We start from the raw sequence: 27,715 nt of genomic DNA on the forward strand, positions 1-27,715 counted from the left end.
ATGAAATTGTGGGATCAGAGCCCACACTTTGGGAGGAAAAGGCCTCTTACGTCCTCAGTTGCTGATTTTTTTTTTTTTTTATGTCAGAAATGATGTGTGATTTGAAGTGAAGGCTGTGTTGCTACTTGAGAAAATCTAGGATTTTGAGTCTTATTTTTAGTTAGTTACACTTTAAATGTAAACCAGCACGACGTGAAGACAGATTGAGTCATGCTGATCATGAAACATGGACTGAGTGTTACAGGACCCTCGCTTTTTATTATTTCGTTATTCTTTCTTAATGACAATCTTAAGAGTCTTTGTTCTCCTGGATATCTTTATTTTTTTGGTTTTGGTATGTTTAACTTTCGAACTGGAGTTTCATGGCACTCAGAGATCTGTTTCTGTTACGTAGAGCCCACACAGGGGCCCCAGCATCGCCTCTGAAAATCTTGTTTATGGCTGGGGAGGACACCTGTTTTAACTCTTAAGCAGATGTGGTACCGACATAAGGACCAGCAGTGTGCACGTAGAGACTCAAATATCAACCATATGGACAAAGCCTATTAGAATTCAGAACGTTTGCTATGGGTTTCTGTCAAGTTGTTCTGCATTTACTTTTAGACCAGACCCTAGCGATCTTTCTGTGTTGCCCACAGCCTCCTTCCGGCAGCATTTTTTTGTGTGAGGACATCAACTGTTGTCCCCAGATGACAAGACAACAAATGTTCACCATCCAACTCCCAGACACGCTTTTAGGTTTCCCAGAAGACTACTTAGACACGAGAAGTAGAATGTGGTTTTTAAAACCAACGAGGTGTGATCATGCCTGCAATTTGTGACTTGGCCCCTAGTCACAGATTCCAGAAGCTAACAGACATGGAACTCCTTCAGCCTCACCTTTTGGCTGTGGAGGTTGAAATTCTCTCTCCTTCTCCACGAATGTAGCTGTCTTGCCTTTAAAGGGAAGGAGGCTTGGCTGAGCCCGGCCTGGAGCCCAGCTGCATTCCCCCATCACTTATGGTGAACAACAGAAAGAGAGAACAGAGCAAGGATCAATGGCTGTAGACTAAACCAAGCCACATGGTGGATTTAGGGAGCTCCCTCCTTCCGTGTGTTTGCAATGTGCGCGTGGCCGTGAAGGAATTTGATGATAACTACTAGCTTGAGTCAGGGATGCAGCCCCGCGCCTGATGTCATTCGCCTTCAACCACCAGCCTCCAGACGCAGCCTGGGACAGCCCGTCCTGCTGCCCACTCGTTACCCATAAACACGCATAGCAGGAAAGACATTGGTTGGATCGAGCAGAGACGCAAAAATGGCAACACCGGAACTCTTCGGTGGCCTCCGAGACTGTCCTTAATGCATTTAAGATCTTAACCTGTGAAACCAAAGAAAATGGGAGACTCTGAATCTACAGCGGTCGGTTCACCAGAGCAGTTTAATGATGGCAGTGGTGTTACTCAGGAAACCTGTTAGACGAAAGTATTACCTTGGAGGTTGTGGGCCCCAAAACCTGCACTGAATACATGCCTGGTGGGGAAAACCTGTGTCTAGGTTTTCAGGTAGCGTCTAGCTGAGCCCTTCGGAGGCTCGTCTGTGGACGGAGACTTGTGGTTCTCTTCTGGAACGGAGCACACCCGGCTCCTGATTCTTTGCAGGTGGGTGCAAATCTCCCCGATCTAATTTAATCACGTGACTTTTGTTTCCTTACAAAATTAGATAGTAGCTTTGAAATTTAGTTCCCAAGGGACTGAGCTCACCATATGGAAGAGGCCCTTTTGCAAAATTATGTATGCACTCACAGGGCTTGTCACTCACAAATGTACAACTCAGAGATGAGCTATTCCATTTGGGGGCTCTCAGAGGGTACCAGGGACTTCCTGTTCACTAAACCCAGTGGCTTTCTCACAGTTTGGGGGCTTTTCCACCCTCCAACACACTTTGAGATGACTTCCTGAGATTTTCTGCTCCCATCATTCAGTTCTTTCCCTCTTGTATGTCTTTCATTTGTACAGCTCCCAGATTTGCGTTTAGAACACCCTCCCCAGACCTGGCCGTCCATCTTAAATTACGTCCTAATACCACAATCAGTCTCTGCCTCCCAGACCTCTTTTATTTCAGCTCTGCCTTTGACACCCATGAATGGTCTCCTTAGAAACCTTGGTTTCTATTTACACTGCCATTTCTAAATGCCTTGCTTACGTTCAAACACATCTCAGCCTGCTTCATTCACTAAGTCTTCTTTCTCCTGCCCCTAAATGGTCGTCAGTGTGCTCAGGTGGACTTCACCAGTGTGTGTGTGTGTGTGTGTGTGTGTGTGTGTGTGTGTGTTTCAATTTGCTTTTTTTTTTTTTAATTTGCATCCTTTCACTTGTGGTTTTTATCTTACCACTGACTTAACCATTACATCAATGTGGATGACCCTTGAAACTACAACCCCAGCCCTGCCATCTCTCTAGACTTCAAGAGCCCAATGTTCATCTTCCAAGTGGCTATCTCCACATGGATATTCTTCCAATGTTTCCATTGTATCCTGTTGAAGAAAAAAAATTCTAATCTTTTTTTTTTCTCTTTAAAGTCCCTTTCCTGCTTGCTTTTTCTATGTTTAGACAAGGTAGAGTGACATTGATAGGGAGTGTGTGTGTGCATTTTGAGGGGTGGGGAAGAAGAGATTTAAAAAGTTGAGTTATCAGTGATTCTTTGATTGCCTAACTCCTGTTTCTGAACACATCCTCTTACGGATGCCCCTTCTGCCATCCCTGCAACACTGTTCTCATGACAGCTAACTTTTTTGAGTATTTTACTAAGCACTCTTATGAGTGATCTCATTTAATCCCAAAGTCAACATTTTGAGGCAGGTATGGGTTTAAGCCCTCCTGTTGACAGCTCAGAACACAGTTGCTTAGGTATGTTAAGAAATTTGCCCAAGACCACACAGCTAGAGAGTGGCAGAGCTGAGACTGAACCCAGGCAGGTGGGCTCCAGATTCCCGGCTCTTAGCAACACTGCTCTGCTGCTCTAGTTCTAGCACTCAGTATTTTTCTAGCTATCAGTCATGCAACAGCCTTTAGCCAGGCTGCCAACTCATCTTACCCCAGTCCAAAAACCGCTTCCCAAGCCATCCCCCTAAGCCCATCATCCCAACGCACAAAGAATAGCACAGGCTGATGGTCAGTATCATCTGCATCCCCACACCCAAGCAGAGCCACTTCACAGTTCTTACTCCGGATTTCTGAAGTGCCTTCTCCCTCCCCACAGATCTGCCTTTCAAAATCCCTTCCATCTAACATACAACAGGACAATTGCCCGATTCCTTCAATAAACCGCTGGCCTGAAAAGAAAGTGGGCGGAGACACTGTACATTTCCCAGGTCATGTGCACCATGTTGGGATCCTGTCTGGAACAACCAACTGTCAAAGACATCTTTGAAACTCTGGGAAATTTGAACATGGGTTAAGAATCAGGCGATGTTGGGGCACCTGTGTGGCTCAGTCGGTTAAGTGTCCGACTCTTGGTTTCGGCTCAGGTCATGATCTTGGTCATGGGATCAAACCCCGAGTTGGGCTCTGTGCTCAGTGTGGAGTCTGCTTTACATTCTTTCTCCCTCTCCCTCTGCCCTTCTCCACTCATTCTCTCTTTCTCTCAAATAAATAAATAAAACCTTTAAAGAAAAAAGGAATCAGGTGATGTTAAGGGATAACTGGTCATTCCATTGGGTAAAACAATGGCTTGGTGGTTATGTTTTGCAAAATGAGACTTACTAAGTATTTAGAGGCTAAATGACACAATGAATGGGATTTGCTTAAAAACACCCTAGCAGAGTAAACCAAAAAAGCGGACATAGGTGAAACAAAATTGGTAAACTGCGGAAAAATGTCACAGATGGATGATGGGAGTTCATCAGATTTTCTCTTCTGTTTCCGAATGGTTGAAAATTTCCATATCAAGATGATAAAACATAAAAACTTGTTTTCAAGGCCAAATAAAAGACCACCTACTTGAACGAAGCTTCCCCTAATGCTCTGGCAGAATTCATCTTTCCCATCTGGGGGCACGTGGCACGTTGTTCTGGTGTTATAACCATTTAGATGCATGTGCATCTCATCGGCAAGACTGTAAATTCTCCAAAGGTGCAAACCGTCTCGTGTTCATCTCTGTATCCCTCCCAAAGTCGGCTGCAACGTCTTACCCACGGTGAGCGTAAACCCAGCACGCACGGACTACTAAAACCGTAGTGCCGCGATTGCTGTATTATTCATTTTCCGTCATTAACGAGAACCCACTGTAAAAATATCTCTCTGTTCTCATCACCAGAAATAGTTGCACTTTTCCTGGTTTATTTCTGTCATATGGACACTTTGAATCTTGAAAGTGATCATTTTCCCTCTTTGTGTTGCTACTCTAAAGCTTAGAATTAAATGTGTGGCCCGCCCACAACAAGCGTATAGGCCTTCGCGGTGTGTATTTTGTGTGTTGGCTTCGTTCCTGGCCTCTCTTTTTGGTTTTCCTACTTTCATCTTTTTGTCAGATGCTCCACTTTGACTTGGGAGGGGGGGGCAAGATGGTAATAATTTCTGTGAATTCTATTCATTTCTCTGTAGAGTCAGGAGGCAGAGTACAAATAGTATTCATTCTAGACCATTGTTTTTCTGGATGTAAGATAACAGCCCTTTTTGTATCTACACAGCAGGCAATGTGTTAAATACTTTATTACATACTGATTAGCCAATAACTCCACCAAGGGGGTATACTGACTCCATTTTTATCGATGATGCAGCTGAGGGCAATGAGTGTTTCCCAGGCCCACGCAGCTGGTAAATGTCAGACATTGGAATTGAACCCAGTTCTTTCTGATTCTCTCTATTCAGCTGTAGCCTCCCTTCCTTGATATTTCTATTAAAGTTTTTCAAGTTGTGAAATGATGCTCCTAATGAGATTTTAGAGCCCATAAAATATCCTTTCTTAATATTAGTTTCACTTAACTCTGTTACGTGTCTATTTCATAGCAGCTTTTTATATTTAACTTTGTTCCATTTTGTTCTCTTTTGACCAGGCTAAAAAGATACCTCCAACCCCCACCTAAAAAAATGAAAGAAGAAGAAGTATATGTCATTTAGTATGTATATCTAAATGTCTATGCCTTAGAGCTCTTTTTTCCATGGGTCAGTGTTCTGGTTGAGAGGAGGGTTCTGGGATTTGGGGAGGGATAAAGTAACCCTATAGAAATGGAAGAGAAGAGGAGCGCCTCTGTGGCTCAGGTGGTTAAGCATCTGCCTTCAGCTCAGGTCAGGATCCCAGGGTCCTGGGATTGAGTCCCACATCAGGCTCCCTGCTCAGCAGTAAGTCTGTTTCTCCCTCTCCCTGTGCCCCTCCACCTGCTTGTGCTCGCTCGCTCTCTCTCTCAAATAAATAAATAAAATAAAAAGAAATGGAAGAGAAGAGAATCCCATAGAAATGGAAGTTTCTGGAAATACTCCTAGCTAATCCTCTTTCAGTCATTCACGGTTCTTCTCCTTGACCCGCCACCAGTGACCGTGGTATTAATGACTAGCATTCAAAATATACCAATTCCAGGCCAGGTTCTGCACTGAGCATTGTGCTTGTATTCATTCCCATTTGATTTCCAAAACAACCCAGTGTGAGGGGAATTCTTGTTTTCCCCGGTTTTAGATGTGGGAGCTGAAGATCAGAGAGGTTAGGGAACTTGCTCGAAGCCACACAGCTCTTCTGTGGTGGAATTGGATTGGGAGCCAGGCAGGCCAACTCCAAGAACTGGCCTACTTGCTCCCTTTGGTGGTCATGACCGTCCTTCCCCACTCTGCTGCCTTCATCGTCAGTGTCCGTGTTCCACCCATGTGTGAAGACCTAATTCAAAAGCTACCATCTTCATCAAGACTTCCTTACCTCCTCCCTTTTCCAAGCCTCTCTGAACCTCCCCAGAACCTCGCCTGTCTACCTCCCTCCCTTGGCCCACTCACCTTTTCCTGCCTGCCATGGACACACCTTCAGTTCCTTTTCAACCCTTAGTTTCTTTTGGGGTGAAGTTCCCATTCAGTTCATCTTCCTGCTCCCTGTGTTTCCCTCCAACAATGAGGAAATTCTCCTTAACTGTCTGGATAAAAATGAGGTTCAGCTTCAGCACTTTTCCTGTCACAAACTTTCAGTTAATGCCCTCTTTGCTGAGATCAGTACAATGATTTGTAAATATAAATGGTGAACAGTTGAGTTTGCAACACATTCCCGAGCTTATCTCAGTGGTAGTTCCTGACCAAAATGAGAAATAAGAATATCTGTCTGTCCTAACAAATTCCCCATCCTATCAATATAACTTTACAGCAGTTAGTAACCCTCAAGTTTAAGATGAGAATAACAGATTGGTCAGATTGAAACAAGTGATTGTCAGAAAAGCATACATATCTGCTTTTTAAAAAATTTCTTTTCAGGAGTTAAATTCACCTGTGATACAAAGTAAGCTAACCTCTGGATACTAAATTAAATAAGACAGATCTTGTTTTGCTGTATTTATAACTCAGTTGGACAAATCTTACTTGTAGATTGAGTTTAGTCAGTGTTTTCCTATTGGATACTCCAAATACTCCAAACTCACAAAGTAGGACTGATGACTTTAGACCAGTTAACGTAGCTCCGAGGTTCACCGGTTCACTCACCCAAACATTATGTTCCCGCACCCTTCCTCTGATTCTGGCTCTTGTGCAAGATTCTGAAGATACAATAGTGAGCAAGTGTGGTAACTGCCCTCACACATCTTCGAATCCAGCAGAAGGTCCGAAGTCAATAATCCACAAGTGCATAACCAGTCGTGATACAGACATCTGGATGTTTCCACATCAGTTGCAGGCTCTGTGAAATCCTTGCCTCCATTCTATTATTTGCTTGAGTTAACACAAGGGAACTCACTTGAGTGATGTATCTAATTATGCCCCCTTTATATCATGCTTTTCTGACAGGCAAAAAGATGTTTACGTTACCATTGGTAAGGAATTACTCGTCTTGAAATGATTAGCGAGGCAAACACATTTGAATACAGTGGCTATCCAGGACACGGGGGATATTTTCTCCCTCCCTAGCTGCTTCCAGTTAGACTTTATTTTATTTTCTAAGAAGCAAGAAAGGCTAATATACGCACATCTGATATGCAGCTTCCAAGTGATACAAATCTCATCTTTCCTGCTGTGTGGCTTCTTGCTTTTCCTTGCACTTTTTTTTTTTTTTTTTTGTCATTGAGAGGTTATGACAACATGAGCCATATTGTATTTATAAACATCACGTGTTTCCTTGATATGGCTTGCAGTTTCTGCCAGACGGAACACATGGAAGAAACATTTCTCGTTAGCTAAGCATTGGTTTTAGTTATGCTGATTTCCGGGACAGGAAAAATGCCTTCCTACTCAGATTTAACTTTCATAGAGTAGAAACAAAACCTCTGAATGTCCGTGAAATGGTTTTAACAAGGGTGGATACTGCTCCTTTAAACCACATATTTTGACTAAAAGCTTCCTTCTGTAAAAAAAAAAACCCAAGCCTTGCATTTAGTCACCATAAAGACAGGCAGAGCTGGAAGCCTTCGAGAGATGGGTGGTTTCAAGGTCTCTGCAAGTCTAGAAAGTTTCTTCTAGAAGAGAAAGGGTCACAGAAGATGTAAGGTAAGAACTGTACCTTTATAACAAAATACAATTTTCAGACTGTTTTTGTCATGCTGTGGGACATTTGCCTTCAACTGAGTCAGGTCTTCCGTATTTCAGTTCAATTCAGTGAGGAATTAAAATTCCAGGTTTTTAATTTTCACTTCTTAACACACTGCTTAGAAGGAAACTTCTTTGTGATTGGAGATAGTCTGTTTTTTAAAAGCCATTTAAATTATGTTCGGCTGTCTTCCATCTATAAATCCTGTGATAGTTTCTGTGTAACCTTATAATTTAAAAAGGATTTAAGGTGTCAGCATTATCCGCTAGTGCAGATCTCACTGATGTATGTGTTTTGTGACCATTTTCAGTGTTTTCATGAAGATGTTGACTTCACATTTAGTTTCTGAAACAAATGTAGAAAATTTGAAGATGTGATAATGGAGGGGGACCTGAGTATGTGTCCTTCAACATCCTAGGGAAAATTATTTATTGTTTTTTCCTTATGAAAAGCACTTTCAATTTTAAATTACAAATAGCTCTTGTGTTTCGGTTTTGACTTTTTTAAAAGAAATATCATTGTAAGCTTTATGAGTAACATTTAAAACTTCTACAGTTTTATATAACAGATATAATCCTATTTTATCAGGCTTAATGACTGCTTGAAAAAAGGCTTTGGCAGAAATTATATGTACTTGAGATGACTATTTTGTCTTATTCTTGCAATAGTTAGGTCACAATATTTTGCATTTTTTAAAAAGGAATTCTGTAGAGCAGTGTCTTTTTAAATCAGTCTGTTTCCCTTTAAAGGTTCACATGTGCATGGATCTGCTTATCCATATTCCTGTGGATACCTTTATCCCAATTCGGAGATGAGTTCATGTGCATGAAAAGTTGTTATCTAATGTGGTCTCAATAATATGTATTATTTCATGTAGTCATCAGAATAACTCGACTTCATAGGTACAATTAGACTCATTTTTTGACTGGAAAACCGAGGCCAAAAAATTAAGTAACAAGATCACACAGTAGCAAGTAGCAAAGCTGGAGTTCAAACCCAGACCAACTCTCTTACCAGTAGCCAGGAACTCCAAGTCTGGAATCAGATACAACTTAATTTGAAAGGAATAATTACAAATAAGCAATGCTTTTTTGACTCAAGAGAAATTATTTTGTACACTTTTGGAGGGTTTTTTTTTTGGTTGGTTGGTTGATTGATTGGTTGGTTGGTTGATTGGTTGGTTGGTTGATTGGTTGGTTGGTTGATTGGTTGGTTGGTTGGCTGAGATACAGTGTAGCATCCAAAACCTAGTATCAGACTGGTTGTCTTTCCAGAGACTTGATGACAACTTCCTCGGCGTGAAATAAGAATGGTAAACAGTACATAGCGTGGGGAGAGTTTTAGGCAAACTACCCTTTCCTCTTTCCTCCTTCCTTCTTTGCTTCATGTGCTGTGTCGCTGGAAAACTGTTTTCGTGGCCCCAGAGCAGGGAGCTTATTCGTGAGCTCGATCTGGAAGTGAGAAAATGTCTTTGAATAGAGAACTGCCTACATGTCAGGCTCCAGCCTGTCAGACTTTCGGCAGAGCCGTTGGGAGGAGGACAGGAAGAACGTGGAATAACGTCGAAGGTGGAGGATTCTGGAGTTAGCGCAGCTAGTGGAGCCCCCTCGGGACCAGGGACTGGGGCTCTCCCCACCCCCTCCCGGAGACTGAGGCATCCACTCCGCCACAGAAACATCCCAGTGACTTGTGATGCGACGTAATTATTGCCAACAGTCAACAGGAGATACAGCTGCTCATCGCAGCCCTGCGCTTGGGCTTCAGGACTAACACAGCTAGCGTCCAACCCCATTTCTGCATAAAATCCAGGGCTGGCGAACAGCCAACTCAACTGAAAGTCCATTGGAACAGGACCTTCCTTTGGCAGGTAGTGGGGTCATTCCCAAAGAGTTCTGTGCCAGTGCTGGAGAGTTCGGGAGGGGTTTACCCTACACTCCCTGCCCTTTGATATCCAAACCACATCCCTTTTCTTGGCTCTTGTAAATACGCATGTTAGCAGAAATTGCCTTTGACTGGGAGCATATGTCCTGGTATTTTCAGGTTGTAACCCTTGCACCTACATGCTGTTTTCTTCCTGGGGTTTTGCTTTTCTCTCTTCTCTGTGGGTCCCCATCGGGGTAACTCAGACTCTAGGAAATTGTTTCTGATCCCGTTCAGGCAGGCTCCCTCTGTCCAGGGTCTTGCCCTATAGAGGGTTTCCAGGTGACTGTTCTTCTCTTTACAGTTTTTCTAAAATTTCTCAGGTGAGTATGTGTTACTTTTATTTAAATTATTTTGGGGAGGCACACATTAGTTTTTTACAGAGAAGACAAATGTTTTTAAGGTACATATCACCTGGTGGTAAGATGTTTCCTCTCTGCCCTGCTTTTCTCCCCATCAGGTCAGCGATTCCTTTGCCTGCGCATAATTTGCAGGAGCAAGACTCTGTCTGCTACTGTACATTTGTGACTAGGAGGTACCTAGTTGGTGCAACCTCAAGAAACAGGCCTGACTTATTGAGAATCATGGGGTTTCAGAGGTGGAAAGAAGACCCTAGACATCATCTTTTATAACCTCTCGCCTGTCAGTGAGACTCAGGAGGCCTAGCATGGTTGGAATGACTTGGGATGACAAGATCACAAAATAAGGATGGGACAAAGATAGGGCCAGAGCCCAAGCCTGCCTGTCCCTCAGGCCAGCCTTTGCCCATCTCCAGTGCTTCCCTGCTTTCGTTCTGGCCCCTCTGGGTCCCACTTGATTGATCTCGGAAAACGTTGTCTGTCTGCCTTCTCGTAGCCAGCCATTGTTGTAGATGAATAAAGCTGGGCTTCACCTCCTCTCCATCGCAGCGCATGTCTATAGTGGGACCAGGGCTCATTAATTGGAAATGCATGGGCCTGGACCAAAAATAAATGGATTGTGAACTAACCAGATTTAGATGATCCAATATTTTTATTGAAGGAGAATAAGCCATCAAGTCAACTGAAAAACAGCAGCTGCTTCAAATTATGAGATGCTTTGAATAAAACAATACATATTGGCTTAAAAGGCTTGTGTAGTATTATAACATCATTTTTAAGTCAGCCTCCATGCTAAGGAAAATGGCTCCTGCCATGACGTTGCTTGAAACACTAACATATTACTGCTCAGATGACTTTCAAAGTTGTTTTTCACTCGGAACCGGTGATTTTCGGTGGCATGTAGAAAAACAGGTTTTTAAATTATAATAATTATGTAATGTCTTCATGAGTAATAGAGAAGTAAGCAGCACAAAGAATTGAGAGTTAATGAATATTACTGCTTCATCACAGTAAGTAAAAGAAAAAAAGTCAATTTAAACTTGACTTAAAGAAAACCATTAAATGTATAATAACACAGTTGGTGTGAGGAAATGGCCAAAGTGGTGAATAGTGTAAAAAACAAGGCTTTAAGACAAAAGATCAGTCAGGGGCTTGTGAAGACAGAGCAAAATGTCATTAAAGATTGTGTCACTGAGAAAAATGAGCCGTTTCGACATCAGAATCAAAACTAATTCTTGTTTAAGGCTTCTCAAGAACTCCAGCACCTTGTTTTTTGGCCCCAAAGAAGAGCTGTTCATTAATTATTTCTGTGCAGATTTATTTATTTGAGGCCTCTCCAGATAAAAGGTGTGACTGTCCAGTGTGTGTTTAAGCCAGAGGATGCCTTCTCATCGTGGGGCAGCACTAACTCACTCCATATTCCTGAAATACAGAAAATATGTTTCCCTCAGTTGGTTGATCGACACATGTACTTGATTTCTTTCTTTACATTTTTTTTTTCTTTTCCTGTGAAATCAAAGTTCATGCTTTTCCTTGTTCTGATTTAACTCTTTGAACCGGTACATTTTCATTTGTCCTTGATATCACAGGAAGAGCCGCTAAACAAAAACCCAAACAACAATAAGAAATCGTAACGATGTCAATGATGAGGTAATTCAGAATTAGCAGGGACCTGTTTAAACTTCAGTGCGTGTTTTTCATAAAGCAAGCCTCCAAAGCCTTGGGTGTCATGGTCAGCGTCTGATAGCTTCATCTAGAGTGAGCATCTAGGACTGTTCCTTGCACTGACTTACAAGAAGGAAGGCGACGGAGAGAACATTCTGTACATGGTGGACTCCTCACAGTAGGGACTGCGGGAACATTCTGGATACATATCTACACAGTGGATACCATTTTTGCTTGCCTTTAAAAGCAAATCTAAAAATATATTTCCTAGCAGCTGTGTAACAGCAAAACAAAAAACTCTGTGCCACTGCGGCGCAAATTACTTACTAGATATCTCCAGGGTTCCGATCTTAATGCTTCGGAAATTTGCTTTAGATTTTATTGTATATATTTAGACCAAGGAGCCTATTAGCTTGCGATCTGGGAGAACCTCTGCATTCTCATGAAAATGAGAAATGTGCCACTGTTGGCCACCTAAGGCTATAATTATGTTAATCTGACCATTTTAAGCCCGAAATATGTTGTTTTAAAATGTTTCTGTATTTTTATTATTCGTAACAATGATCTGAAGAAATTTAGTGAAATGCTAATAAGTTTCTATTATTCAGTATCACTCTGTGACTAGAGCATAAAAATTAGTCAAATGTGGTATTCTGATATATTTTTTTAATTTTGACAGAAAATTTTTATCCAGACATAGGAGCTTCTATATATAACGCATCTTAATACTAAAAAAAACACCCAAACCTTTTTTTGCATTTTAAATGTAGATACAGTGAACGTATGTGTAAGGCCATCTCGACATGTAAGTTCAATAACAGCATTTCTATATTTACATTAAATCACACTCTGCAAAAAACAAATAAGTAAATTGCCACACTTCGCTATACCAAAAAAAAAAAAAAAAGAAAGAAAGAAAGAAAAAAAGGGAGAGAGAGAAAAGCCAAAAACTATTTTTTGAGCAATACAGCAAGATAAATGTTTTAAATGTTTTTCTATCAAAGAGCTATCCTAAAGCACACAGATTTTACTATTTTTAATATAAATGTGGGACAGGACTAGAATGGACAATGTAACTGAAATTCTAAGAGCATCCAGAAACTTGTGTTTAGCTAATTGGTTCAGCCTTACCCTCATCAACCAAAACTTTAATTCTGGCGACAGGCGCGCTTCATTCCTGGAGAGAGGCACTTGCAGGTGGTAAGATGGGAAGGGAAGGAGAAGGACCTAAAGCAGAGATGCGGGTAATCGCCCATCCCATAATTTTTAGAAATAAGTGATATTTGAGTATACTTGTCATATCCTTATAAAGTGGATTGGAAATCTTTTATCTAGCCTGATCTGGCTTCAGAATCGCCAATTCGGGAATGGGAATGAGGAAAAGCACTTTCTTACATGGGAGCCCCCAGCATATAACTGGACCTTTTTCTCAAGGATATGTCTTTAGAATATAATACAGCATGGCGTTCCTACTTTCAGAATCCGTTCTATCTTCCCGTGAGCTCTTGCCTCTCAAAAGGAGAGTGTGTCCTTCTCATCACACTCCTATGAATATATTAAAGTGAATATTATCCATTCTCTTCATTTTGCCCTAATCTGAGTGAGCCCATGCACGCTTGTGAGCGATTTTAATAAGAACCCATGCCGATCACATTTCTCCACATGCGAGAGTCATACAAGAATGATTCAGCTCACTTGAAGTTCACAGAACGAGGAGGGTGAGCACAGAAGGTGTTCCTGAAGCTGCATAGCAGCAGAACCAGAGGCTCAGAAAAGTCCGGAGGCAGAGCCACGGTCATGGCAGTGAGACCACAAACAAGGAGCTCCTCAGAGGAGAAACAGTCTTTTCATTCATAATCCAGTGCTCCTTCCTCCACAACCCACCGCCTTCCTTGGCCGCCATGGTGAGGAGGAGTGCTGATGGAAGAGGATGATTCGACCTTTAAGCAATTTGAGGGGGGAAACCAGTTTGTAGACTGCAGTCTATTGAAGGAGAAGTTGAGGATGATGAGGGTCATCAGAATGAAGCCAGTGTCTCACGGTGCGAATGGGAAGAAACTCCCTCTGTCTGTTTATTCACCCATGTCTTCCTATCCTGTCTGGGAGAAAGTGTGTCCCCGTGTCACTTTTCAAAGAAGGAAGACAAGTAAGGGAAAGGCTAATACAAAGAAGAGGAAGAAGAAGACTGAGGCTGGGTCGGGCTGTGGGGGAAGATGAGCTCCTTGGGGGTCAACCTGGATGGAGCCTGTTTCTCCTTGAAGTGAGTTGGACGCTCTGGACGCTAGTCATGATCTTTGAAAGGCTCCACAGATTACAGAGCATTTTCTTCACCTGCCTTGCCTCCTGTGTGGCAGAGGATTCTTTCCTTTCAGTGTTTTGGGGGAAGGGGAACAACTAGACTGTGTCTGCCCCCTTGCCCGAGGTGGGCACTTTGTCACCTGGACGGTGACTTCTTTACGTGGGGTCACTGAGCTGGTAGCCCTACGTTTGTTTCTCGGGAGCTACTCAGATTCAGGAATGCAGGGCTGCCCTCGAGTGTAGGAATGCTCCGAGTCCGGCCGTCCTTGGGACACGGTGGGAAGCAGATCTCATCTCCGAGGAGGAGGCTTCGGGCAGCGTTGGAACCGAGTGGGGAAGCTGCAGTGGCTGGCTAACCTCCCCCAGCTGTCGAGCAAGGGCAAGGCCGGGCAGGGCGTGGGCGGAGAGGCTTGCCAAGCCCAGCCTCGGGGTATGCACGACTCCCAAACTGCTTGTCTTTGAGGCTGTTAGTTCTCCAAATAAGGAGAAGTGGTGGTTTTGCTGACCATCTCAGATTTCCAAGCCATGTCCACTGGCTTCCTGGCTGACCGACTGGATATTTGAACTGAAAACACGAAGGTATTCCTTTGAAATGGAGCATGTTACTGTTCTCTTGTGTCTCTGCAACCTTCAATACTGACGACTCTGTTCAGGTATTTCTGAACCTGATTTGAGATGGAAAGAATACTGATCTTAGTGATCCTTGACCCACTGCCTTCCTTTGAAGAGGGTTCAGAGAAGATCAAGCCTCTACACTGATTTCTTACCGCTACAGTATAATATTTTTCTGGCCCTTCATAGATCCTGACCCTGTTATTTGCCTTTGGGTAGGACTCTTGATGTCGCTGGGCCCCAGTTCCTCATCTGTAAAATGGGGGTCATAATGTTCATCTGGTAGGAATCTGCTGCGAATTACATGAGGTAATTGCGGAAAGCATTTGGTAAATAGGAAGTCTCCAAACAGTTCCCTTGCTATCTTTCCATCTTCTCTGGGCAGATTTAGATGAAAATATTTATTTATAGAGAAATGCTAGGTAATTATCATCGCCACCCAAAGTTTAGTAAGGTCAGTTTTCGGAATTAGGATTTAACCAAACCCACCGTGGAATGGAGATTTTGATGTGAGCTTACCACTCCCCTCTGCTCCCTAGAGCTGTGGTTCTTAAAGAAGTTCCGGGGACCAGCAGCTCAACAGCACCTAGGGACCTGTTAGAAATGCAGATTCTGGGGCGCCTGGGTGGCTCAGTTGGTTAAGTGACTGCCTTTGGCTCAGGTCATGATCCTGGAGTCCTGGGATCGAGTCCCGCATCGGGCTCCCTGCTCAGCAGGGAGTCTGCTTCTCCCTCTGACCCTCCCCCCTCTCATGTGCTCTCTCTCTCATTCTCTCTCTCAAATAAATAAATAAAATCTTTAAAAAAAAAAAAAAGAAATGCAGATTCTCAGACCTGCTCTATCAGACACTCTGGACATGGGGCTCATTCGTCTGTGTTTGAGCAAGTGCTCGGACTGATTCTGATGTATGTTGACTTTGGAGAACCCTTTGCTGTATGGGTGAGAGGCCTACCTGTTCCCCCAGGGTACTTGGCATCCACCACTCTTGTCTCTAATCGTGCCTTCCTTCCTGCCTGGAGTACCTAACAAAGCAACCTTTTTCTTCCTTATCTCCTGAAATTCTACTCATAATTTATGGATTCATTTAAATCTCACCTCTTCAGAGAAGTGTTCCTCAACTCTCCAGCCAGAAGAATCTTACTCTTGTACAGATTCCGAGAGTATTTGTGTATTGTACTCATTTAACACTTGCCAGAGTTATTCTTGCTTGTCTGATTTTGAATATTCATGTACATGCCTCATAATCCCTACTAGAATGTAAGCTCTTAAAAGGTAAGAAGTCTGTCTTAAAGATCCTCGTTCCCTCGTTGACCTTAACTCCGGGCTTTGTATGCCTAGGGCTGTTCAGTAACTATTCCATGGACGCACAGAATGGGATAGTTTAGAGACCATCTAGATCAGACTTCTTGTTTATATATATATATATTGTGAACCTGATGTTAACATCTGGATCAGAAGGCAGGTCCCGCCATGCTGCATGAACTGCGGGAAGACACCCCGAATTGGGGGCATTCGGGGCCACTGGCTTGGTCCAAACTAGCAGGTGCTCTCATGTTCTCTGCCACAGACTCCCGTCAAACCCAAGGAAAACAGATGCATTTTCAAAGGTCTATTCATTTAATTTATAAATCTGAAATCTTTTAGATTTTTTCATAACTACTGAGAACTGGGAAAATGGATGAGCCTCTATAACTGTGCAACAGATGGCGTCTATTTTCAGTCTGACACGAGAGAAGTTTCTCAGTTCAAACACTCAGTACACCTGGAATACCCATGGAGCCTCTTCTGGTTTTGAAACCAGAAGCAAGGAGAGCAGTTGGCTCTTCTGAACCCACGAAGAATTGGCACACGGGCTGTTTTGATCTGGATCTGCATTGTTGTTTTTCATGTTTCTTTTGAGGGCGAGTTGAACTTGGTGGTTTTGTGAATTATTGTCCTTCAGCGTAATCCTCTGGGGCTCTTCCCTCCCGTGCTCCTTGCTGCTTTTGACACATTAGCTAATATTGTTCAGCCGAAGGTCACAATAACAGCACAACTAAAAAACTTCTCATCAGAGGCTACCTATGAAATCCCCTTTTAAACTGGAGCTCTGCTGACATAACTCACCTCATATTGTGTGTTTGTTCTATTACTTGGTCACAGAGCCAGCACGTGTCCTGCTTTGATTGACATGAAAACAGGTGGGGGGTGATGCCGTGAGAGGGGCCATGATTGTAACCTGGGTCCGCAGGGTCGATTTCCAGAAAAGCTGTGAGGAAAGAAAGGTGCAGAGGGACACGGAGTGGACCCCAAGAGGTGACACCTACCAGGGAACACTGGGTGTTAGGACACGAGGACTGCTCGGACACCACCACGGGAGTCCCAGGATGTGACAGGACAGTGACAGACCGGGAATGAAGGACCATTCGGTTTCCAGCTCGACATCCCCCACTCATCAATTTGTTCACCACCATTTTCTCTACTGAAAAATACCTGTCATTAAGCTGTGGCTGTAGGGCCTAAAATCCTACATAGATTGTCATCACTTTGCTGTTCAAGTTGAGATGTGGTGAGGGGGTGTTATAACATCAAACTGAAATATTTTTTTAAAAAACTTCTTACACCGTTAGGACCATCCTAAAGCTATGGAGTGTTGTATCAACTTTTTCCACCTGATAACATAATCAACTCGATCAGTTTCCCTAGTGAAAGGTTAGGGGGCAGAGGATACAGTGACAGGAAACTTAGTGCATCTTCCAGTGATTACTGCATCTCCTGAGAGGTGTGGTCCCAGGAATGGCGCCCGGCACTGGGGTGGAAGTCAGAGTGGTGAGGAATGTTAATCAAATGATGCCTAGACATTTTGTCTCATAAGTAATCTGGCGTCTGTGACTAATGGAAGTGTGTGTGTGTGTGTGTGTACATATACGTGTGTGTGTATACATGTTTACATATATATAACTAGCGGCGTAGTGATATCTACATAGTGATAATTAGCGATACAGAATATATAAGTATATGGAAGTGTAATGTATATAAACATAATATATACTAACATGCATGTAACTAATTTTTTTTAAGGTTTATTTATTTATTTTAGAGAGAGAGAGAGAGAGAGGAGAGGGGCAGAGGGAGAGGGAGAGAAGCAGACTCGCTGCTGAGTGGGGAGCCCGACATGGGGCTCGATCCTACGACCCCCACCCAGATCGTGACCCGAACCAAAATCAAGAGACGAATGCTTAACCAACTGAGCCACCCAGGCGCCCCTACGTGTAACTTATTTTGAGGCAAGTAGGTAAAATCTAATAGTAATCAAGAGAGCGTCTAGGTAATTAGATCCTAAGCCCACTGAGATGCCTACTGTTCTTTTCCTTTGCTGTGAAAATCTGAATCAGAGAGTGACGCCGGTGAGGAACTTCTCCAGCAGAGTTCAGCATACTGCACACTGAAGGTCAGAGCTCAAGCAGATGAACCCTTAGTAGTCCCTGCAAGGAGGGGCTCGGGGGGCGGGGCAGGATTCCTCTCAGAACAGCTCGCGGTGTCCTGGAGGACATGGGATTTCTCACTTAAACTGTGAAAGAAGCAGTGACACAGTGGCGAGGCTGAAGATGAGCATTCTTGTTACTTCTCTGCTTTGTCGCCATGTGACATTGGGCAAGTTTTGCTTGCTTGCTTGCTTGCTTGCTTTTATTTCTCTTAAGATTTTATTTTTAAGTCATCTCTACACCCAAAATGGGGCTCAAACTCACAGCCCTGAGATCAAGATTTGCATGCTCCACCGACTGAGCCAGCCAGGCGTCCTTGGACAACGTTCTTAACTCCTTACACCTCCATTTCCTAACCAATCAAACGGGGATAGGAACACCTGACCTATGTATTTCACAGAGTTCTGAGGCCCTTGAAATAAAATCACAGTTGAAAGCCCTATGTGAGCTGCAAACTGCCGGGGGATTATCGTGTGTATGTGTGCCTCACCATCTAAAATCCTTTATAGAACAAGAAATGCTGTCTGTAAACAGAGCAATGTCTTACATATTGCAGAGTGCATGTTGACAAGCTAAATAGGAGTTTAGAGAACAGTCATAAAAGGAAAAATAAAGTCGAAGGCACTGGCAAGTTATATTTGGGTGACAGAAACGACTTAACCACTAGCAACAATCTAGAAGCTCCAAAAGGGAGTCCTGTATAAAAGAATAGTGTCCATACATTACCGAGGGGATGTGCAGAGGCCTGGAGATGAGACTCGAGAAGTTATTTGCACTATCTGTAACAAGTGGTAGAAAGAAGATACCCCTTTACAAACTGTAACTATTTTAGGTACAAAAGGAGGGTGTCCTTGGCCTGGATGATACAGGAGTATCCCAGAACAAGATTGAGTATCGGTGAGAGAAGCACATTTTTCTTTTATCTGTCTTGCAGCTCCACATAGTTACTGACTGTGGCTTGGAAGTTAAATGATTTATTTAACATTACTTTAGTCCGTTCCAGACTTGGATCTTTAATCACCATTGGGTCCAGTGTTAAGTCAGCCAGGTCTGGTATACTGGAGAGCTCAGCGGAGTTTCCCGTGTCAAAATATTTGTGGGAATAACGCTCATCTTAAATATAGCCATCAGCTAACCACTGACTGGACCATCTCTTTCCTGAGAATTAAATAATTTTGGCAACAGTCTGTCTGTCTCGTGTCTGGGAGACATTCCATTTATGATCAAATGAAACATTAATAGTTCCGCTAAGACCTCACAAATGACCGTCTGTCCAATTTTAACAGTGTAAGCAAGATGAACTTGAGATTTTCCGACATCATAATTACTTCCCTTCACAATGCCACCTTCATGCTTATAAGCACATTTTAGATTTCCTTTTTTTGTATGTAATTTTTAAAAAGCCAATAAAGAAATGAATGAGAGAGAGGAAATAGAAATAAATTTCACAAGACTGTTAGCCTTACCAGAGCATAAAAATTATTTCCTGTTGAGGTAATGCTGAATATTTACTAGCATGTTCTTTTTGAATACTAACTCAAAAGAAATAAATTGCTTCCACTTTGCTTATGGTGCCAGTTAATGAAAGGAAGAAGGGGAATCGATAGTAGAACACTTAATACACCGCTGGGAAGAACAGATTCACAGAGGCTGTAGCATCCCAGGGTAGGTCATGCTGGGGAGGGTCTGGTGAAGAGAGGGCCCAGCGTGCGGGGAATTAGTGGTGGGCCGCACCCAGACTGAGCCAAATGTCCTGGGGAGTTAGGCTGAGTGAGCTGTTCTCTGGAGAGCACGAGCCAGACAGGTGAGGCCGAGTCCCGCCCAGCACCAGCATATGGCCCTGGAAATTAGCCTTCCTGGTCCCCCAGCTGGGACTCTAGGACCTCAGGATGGTGACCCCTCTCCCCCCGCCCCCGGCCTCTAGCGTGACCTGCGTGCTTCTTACCAGAGGGCGTAACTCATCCTGATTCACCACAGGATTGGGCCCGCTTTCCAGCTCCTGGCCTGGAATTACAGGCCTAATGGCGAAGCCCCGCATGCGGTCTGCAGACCGTGCCCCGAAGCATTGAGGAGGTGAAAGGAAATTGCTCTGAACAGGACGGGAAGGACGAGAGGGATAGGTGAGCCGTACCCTCTCTGGCCTTGCAGCCCCCTGACTTGCGTGGCAGCAGGGTCCGCGGAAGCCCCCAGTCTCTGCCGCGGCGGGCCTGGGCTCCTGGGCTGCGTCCGGCGTGACGCGCTTGGTGAAACAGCGGTGGGAGCACGGTGCGTCTGTTTTCGGGGGGCCGGCGTGACCCCGGCGCTGCACGTCTATTAATTCATTCTTACAGGCAGGTCGATGAGTACGAAAGCCATGCCGCTTAGGACGTCTTAGGCCATAAAACAGGGTCTTTGGGGACGTGGTGGTAGGGGTGGGATGGTGGCTGAATCAGACAAGGGAGACAAGCCCCGACATCCTCCTTTCCTGGAAAGCGTGTGTTTGACTGAAGAAACCACACGGGCCGAATGCATGCCAGATGCGTCAGGGGCCGAGGGTGTGTGCTTGCTGTCCTCTGGTGAGAAATCACATAACCCTGGCTGATGCGACTCAAAAATCCAAACAAGGGTTTTCACCTTCCTTCTGCTCTTTTCTCACCTCTTCGGTGGCATCCGTTACAACCACCTCGTCCAAATACCGTTTTTAAGGAGACATCCTAGGAGGGTGGGAGTGTCCCATGCTCCGCGGTCCCCCTCCCTTCGTAACCACAAAGCAGAGCCAGTGAACAGTTGCTGAAGAAGGCCCGCCCCCCCGCCGATGGGATTTGAACCTAGGAGACGTCATGGAATTCTTTGGGGCAGTGAGAACAGCCTCTCAAAGCCTTAAAATATTTGAAAAATGCACGGGCTTCCCAGAGCGTGGTCGTGGGCTCGGGCGCGAGGCCAGTGGGAGCCCAACCTCGAGAGTCTCCCGGCGCTGGCTCCCCACTCGGTCCCTGAGGGCTCAGAAGGCTTGGTGGTGATGGAGCAGAGCCTGCCCCCCAGCTACGGAAATGCTTTTCCTCCCTCACCTTTGTTAACAATGCGTTAATACCTGTCCTCTGCTCAGCACGGCACAAGCCACTTCTTGTCGGGCACACACACCTTCTCGCACCTTCTCGTGCCCGCCCCCCTTCGATGGAACGGCAGCGTTGACATCAGTGGTGGGGGGGGTGGTCCCTGGAGACGGCTCCCAGCCTGGCGCATCACGCCGGACCCACCTTGTTGAGGGTGGGGCCGATGGGCTCTGGCCTCTGTTCTCCTTCTCGAATCCCCTCCTGGCTGCACCCCCCCCATCTTCCTTTCCCTCTCCTTTCAGGTATGCGTCCCAGAAGGATTGCAGTAGCTACTGGCGTGGTGCTGTGTGGGACTGCTGCATGGCTGCCACCCAAAGTTCAGCTTGGTAGAACCAGGCTGGTTAATTAATAGCCTCCTTCATCACCCTTCTGTTTTCTTTCTGCTCGTCTAAACCAGGGGGAGAGGCTCACGTTTCCTTGGCTCGCCAGTCCGCCCACTTCAAAAGTCTGGCCACGGGATGAGTGTTGGGGTGCTGGTCTATCTCGATTTTCCCAGCAGAACACAATCTGAGAGGTGGCCCAACGTGGTAAGGAGCGTACTGGGGTTTCTGCCGCCTTTGTGGTGGCTGCTTGTCTGCTTGGGAAGGATCCTGTTTGCCTGGGTCAAATCTAGTTTGTAGTATTTCCTTCACTGTTAACCCATTTACCTAGGCCTCTCAGAATTTGTTCGTTGGTGTGTGTGTTTTCCATGTAAGCAATTGTTAAAGGCCTGAGTCACCCATGAGGTAGCCTGTGGTTGGATGTGAGCTGAGGTTACTCAGTGACTAATTTCCAAGGGGAGGAGAAATTGGCTTATCATGGGGAGGACTACTTTTCATCCACGCCTGTGACAGTCTCACTCGGAAGACTGGGTAAAACAAAATGGTCTTCACTGGTTGTAAACACTCAAGCTGGGAACATTTGAGGATCTGTGGCCTTTGCGATTTCTTCCCTGAAGAGAAAGCTGTCTAAAATACCCAAATGTGGAACTGAGGATTTAGATGAAGCCAGCAAACAAAGGACTCGTGTAATTGGGAGCTGAGCCAATGTGCTTTTTTCACGGCGTTAGTAATACAGGTGATTTCCTTAAGACAAAGTAAGTGGCTTTAATTCTCTGAGGATGAAAGAGTCTCATAAGAATCCTTTTCAGTTTTGTCCGGTTACTTCATTGTGTGGTCTGATTGAGTGGTATGTTTACAAATTCTAGACTTGGAAGGGTGGGGTTTGAAATACAATAAACTGTGCATAATACTCCCTTTCCGCAAAGAATATATATATTTTAAATAGTCCACAAAGAGACATGATTGCATGAGACAGTTTCCCAAAATGATTTGAAATAAACATTTTGCATGCTAGGTTTTTTTTTTTTCTTTCCAGAAAGAATTCTAAGATTTTTGCCCCTTCTTACCTTACATTCAAGAAACTTCTAAATGAGCAATGTTTGATTTAACTCACTGGGTTTTGGAGAAATGAAATATAGATATGTGTTAGGATTCCTAACTCAAATTTCAGATAATTAATTTGAAACTGCCCCAGATTTTATCTGGCCTCTAGGAAGTATGGGCCAAACAGCTTACTGAGGTCTGTGCTGTGGGCAGGGAGAACGGCTCTCAGCCAGGGGCACAGTGCTGAGCTCCGGGAGAAACTCTGCTGGTTACAAGAACTGGAAGCGCTCAACCAAGAGGGAGCAGGGGTTTGGGCGGTCATGGTAGGAGGGAGAGACCATGCCCACCAAAGTAGGTGAATGAGAGAGAACAGTCTAGTTCATACGTTGCCATTGTGTCTAGTGTAGATAATGAGCATTTTCTTTGTCTGGGCCAAGGCACAGGCAAATAGAGATCTGTGTTGGATTCTGGTAAGGTGTTAAAAGAACCTTTATTCTTGGGTTTAGGTTCTGTTTCTCTTGCTGTAAAATGAAATTCTTCAAGGCTCACGTAAAGACATTAGTGTTGAAACCTTCTGGGACAAAAGTGTGAGTGACATAACGTATCCAGATATTTTGAGAGAAATGATGGAGATTAGTGACATCAGAGACACTAGTGGGAGAAGGGAGGCAGATATATTAAGGTGGGTAAGAACTGTGTGTGATGTGTGTGTGTGTGTGTGTGTTTTGCTAATTTATTTTACCTTTAAAGTTGGATATTAATTTTCTCCTAAGAGGCCTGACTTTGAGGACTAGTGCAGGAAGAACTCAATATGCATTTAATGCCATTTCTGTACTCATTGGCCAAAAAAAAGGTTAAACAACAAAACAGAACAAAACTGTGTGGGTGCCTGATTCCAGGAAGATATCTCCATGGGAAGAACACTAGCATATAAGGCTGAAACTTTTAAAAACTATGTATCATAGAATCTTAATCATCATCCTAATTGTCAACGAGACAGTGAATAGCTCCCAGAGTATATGAATGAAGTCTACTTTTTATTAGAATAGCAAGTGGTCTCCTTGGGAAATCACAGTGAAGACTTGAAAAAGATTCTCTTTTCATCTTCCATCTTCCCATCCCTTCTGCCTCGTTTTAAGAGTGACCGCCTTTGGTCGACCCATATCCTTTAGTGTATGAACCGAGGTTTTCAGATTTTAAAGGTTCACTGTCGTTGTAGGTTTAAAACATTTTCCCACTGTATAATGGAAACATCGTGTCATTCTCTTTCTGGGCTCTCTGTAGAGCTGAGGATGAAATTATCATGGGTTCTTTTTAAAACTCAGTCCTGGAAAGTCAGTCATAGCTTGGCAAAGCAAGGTAAGAATCTTCCAAAGGCTTCCAACCTCCAAGTCACTCGGATTGATGGAGATCTGCCTGTTCTGTCATAGCTGAATGCTTGCATTCACGTCCATTGTGGATGACTCAGGTGGACAGTGATTCTTTCAGTGACCCTGTTGGGTGATGGCAAGATTAGTTTGAAGTGGACCAGGCAAAGGCTGATACATGATGCTGATTGTGTACGGCTAGGATCCATCTTTGTTGGCTGAAATCCCATTCTGCTCGGTTGGTACCCATGTAATACTAGCTACTGGATGTTAAATATCTTGACTATCGCCCGCATTCCCGTATGACTGCACAGTGTATCAAAATTATTGTTAATTCTTACATTTCTTTCTGAATTCATCTATACACGACATCAAGAAAGTCCAATGAGATTTTTTTGTGTTTTATTTTAAAAGTTCTATAACGTACCTCCTAGCCATTTCTTTTCACATCATCAAACCTTTAATATCTATGCAGGCATCTCTGTTGTTTTAAAAGAAATGTACTCAACTTTTCATTAATTAAAATCAATTTTACATTCCCCTTTCATTAATATTCTTTATCCTTCTAGACAGTTCTGTACTACTCAGATTCTTGATATGTCTTCCTACTCTTTTGCCAGAAAAGGTGGGGGGCGGCATTCACTGTGTGTTAATTGGGGTCAGGATCCCCCAAATCCTGATATAATCTGAAGCCAGATAAAGAGGACTAGCAGTTTGGATTATTGTTTATCCCAAGTGGGTTCTAGACATCTGAAACCCTTTTTTTTTCATTGATATCAATAATGACAATAATACCTACCATTTGTTGCACTTGATTTGCCTTGAGCACTGTGTTATGCTTTATACACATGTATGAATCTGTATGAATTGATCTTTACCTTCGTTTGGATTGAATCTTGCATTGCATGGTCTGATGGCATGGGGAATTTGGCCAAATATGTGCTGCCGCCTAAGCCAGTCCCTCTTGTATTTTATGCTCTGTGAAGCCCTGCCTTGTTACCACATTTCTTTTCACTGAGCCTTGCCTTGTGGAAGATAAGAAGGAATAGAGGATGTGTGTAGAGGATCTGTGCAGATCTGCTGCAAAGCTTCTGTCATATGGTTGCTCAGCCATTGTGGGAGGAGAATCAGGTGTACCATCACACGCTGACCTTGGGACTGCCCTCCTGGTCTAAGGCCTGAACATCTGAGTCATGAGGGTGTCAAGTGAGTGAGCAGAGAGAGGACCATGTGGGCTAGAGCCTCGGGGCTGGGCCGTGTGGAGCAGATGCACCTGTGGCCCAATCTTGACCCTCAGCCTTGGTTTGGATCCACAAGAGCCAGGATATAGGGAGAGAGTCCCAGGGGTGACAGCCTAAGGATGGCCCAAGTTTGATTTAGAGGGGGGGACAGACTAGGCTATTGTGGGAGTGCGTGTGTTGGGGATGTGGGGCTAGTGAAGATAAAATTGTAACTGCGCGTGAGGAGCGTGCATACTCTGGGGTCCCCGGAAACAGTTGGCCTCCCAAGGGGACAGGAGCCTATTCAATGGTGCTCAGGTAAAACACCCTGAAAGGTTTCCTTTTGGTTGCTACGTATTTGCATCTTGCTTGCATTTTTTTTTTTTAATTGGTCTTTTCCATGATGAAATCCACCGTAATTTGTAAAACTCCCAGGTTAGGGATTCTACACTTCTGGAGTCTTCCAGAGACAAGATAAGGAAGCTGTGGGATTCCTGAGGCTTCTTCCCCTACATGCATCTAAGAGATGTACACAGGAATGTGCCTTCTCAAGGGCAGGAACTTGGGGTCAGAACTGTATCCTAGATCAATTCGTGGTTCTTAGCAAGTGCATGGTAAATATTGCTTACTAAATGAATGAATTTATAAAGTAAGGAATTGGTTTGTATTCAGAACATTGGGCGCTGTTTCACTTTCAGCCTTCTCCTGTTCCCCTCTTTTTCTTTTCTCGTTGCCCATCACTCACACCATGGGTCTCTTGACTGCTTGTTTCAGTTTTTGTCCATTTGAACCCACCTCCTCTCTCCTCATGCCCTTACCTCACCCCCCCTCCCCCCACCCAACCATTCATGCCCTCTCTGTCACATCTCCCAAAAGTCTGGATGGGAATGTGGGTTCCTGTTACAGCACAAATAGAACTTGAAGACTGGGCTGTCCATCCTTTCTCCTGCAGCCATTTGGAGAATCTCAGTGAGTTAGTTATTACCCTCCTGGGTTTTAACCAAAACAAAAAGTATCAAATAGTCATACTTTGTATTAATCTGTATTTCTTTATTCTGCCCCTTGCTACACACAGTAGTGTAATTGAAAATTAGTTTCCCCTTGCCGCATTAACTTGATTTTTTTTTATTGAGATATAATTGACATATAACATTATATTAGTTTCAGATGTACAACATAATGATTTAATATGTGTATGTATTGCAGATGATCACCACCTAAGTCTAGTTAACATCCATCACCATATATAGTTACACATTTTTTTCTTGGGATGAGAACCTTTAAAATCTACTCCCCTAGCAACTTTCAGATATATAATACAGTATTATTAATTAGGTCACCGTGCTGTACATTACATCCCTATGACATTTTATTTTATAACTGCAAGTTATATCTTTTGAGCCCCTTCACCCATTTCATCCAACCCCAATATCCTGCCTCTGGCACCCACCAATTTGTTCTCTGTGTCTGTGATTCTTAGTCATTGATTCTTTAGCCATTGTTTCTTCCAAAGGATAGCTAATGAAAGACCCAGTGGGAGTCCTCACTCTCTTGAACTGGATGCTAATGACACAGCCCAGAAGTCACTGCTGCCTGGGAAGAGGTAGCTGGCTTATGACGGATGACTCCATCAGGCTCCTTATGACATGGCAGCCCCAGAGAGGCTCCTTGGGTTTCCCTCTCTCCACCATGCCTGAGATTTCCTTCCTGTTTTTCTCTCTTGTCCTCCCCACTATGAATTTTTCCTCCAATTGCATTCTTATCTCCCAGATCATTATTGTCTCCCAATGTCTTGGAGCTGGTTTCTCCTAGGCTCAAGTAAAGAGTCGGTGAATGAATGAAACTTACCTCCAAGTTTTCCCTATGCATCTTCTTACCCTCCCTGGCCATGTCCCTAGATTGTATCTGCTTGGAAGGATGAGAAAGATGTTTTTAACTATTTTCCAGGGCTAGTGTTTGAAAATGTGCCCAGGAGAAATTTTAGAAAATATAATTTTGGCACTTTTCATACATTAGACCCACATTTATTGAGTGTCTCAGAGAAGCTATGACCTGAAAAATTTAAACCCCTGCACTATTTTTCCCCCAAATCTCACAATGTGTCGAGCTCTTTGTTGGGTATTTCTTGTGGTTGCTGTAACAAACGACCACAAACTTAGTGGCTTAAAACCACTATCATACAGTTGTAGGCGTCAGAAGTCCAGAGTGGGTTTTACAGGCCAATATCAAGGTGTCAGCAGTAACCACACTCACTCTGGAAGCTGTCAGGGAGAGTCCATTTCCTTCCTTTTCCAGCTTTTAGAAGCTACCTGCATCCCTGGGCTCCTGGGCCCTTCCTCCAGCTTCACAATCAGTGGTAGAGCATCTTTCAGTCTCTCTCCGACCCAGCTGCTGTCCTCACACCTCCTTCCTCTTCCACATGTTAGCTTGGTAGCATTGGGTCCATCTGGATAATCCAGGATAATCTTCCTGGCTCAGTCTTCTTACAAAGGAATATCTGCAGAGTCCCCCCGACCATGGAAGGTGATGTAGTTATCGGTTCCAGAGATCAGAGTGTGGACATGCTGCCGAAGGAGGGGCCGTTCAGCCTCCTGCCGCAGGAAAGCCACACTGTCACCCCGGGACATCTCTAAAAACACGAATATCAAAGTAGATTTTCTAACTTCTT

General features: G+C 43.9%; 1 protein-coding gene across 12 annotated transcripts in view; it reads left to right on the top strand.

Moving 5' to 3' along the window:
• The window catches only part of KIAA1217 (KIAA1217 ortholog), a 421,915-nt gene that overhangs the window by 331,934 nt on the left and 62,266 nt on the right, over positions 1–27,715 (top strand). The window contains exon 1 of one of the 12 annotated variants that reach the window (XM_032396672.1): positions 5,388–7,646. The exons of the other annotated variants lie outside the window; for them this stretch is intronic. The gene's annotated coding sequence lies outside the window, so the exon portion shown is untranslated. Of the gene's footprint in view, positions 1–5,387; positions 7,647–27,715 lie in introns of those variants that run through there. 12 annotated transcript variants of the gene reach the window in all.

Source organism: Phoca vitulina, unplaced genomic scaffold (assembly GCF_004348235.1).
Source record: "Phoca vitulina isolate PV1807 unplaced genomic scaffold, GSC_HSeal_1.0 scaffold93, whole genome shotgun sequence".
In the NCBI taxonomy this organism is placed as follows: domain Eukaryota; kingdom Metazoa; phylum Chordata; class Mammalia; order Carnivora; family Phocidae; genus Phoca; species Phoca vitulina.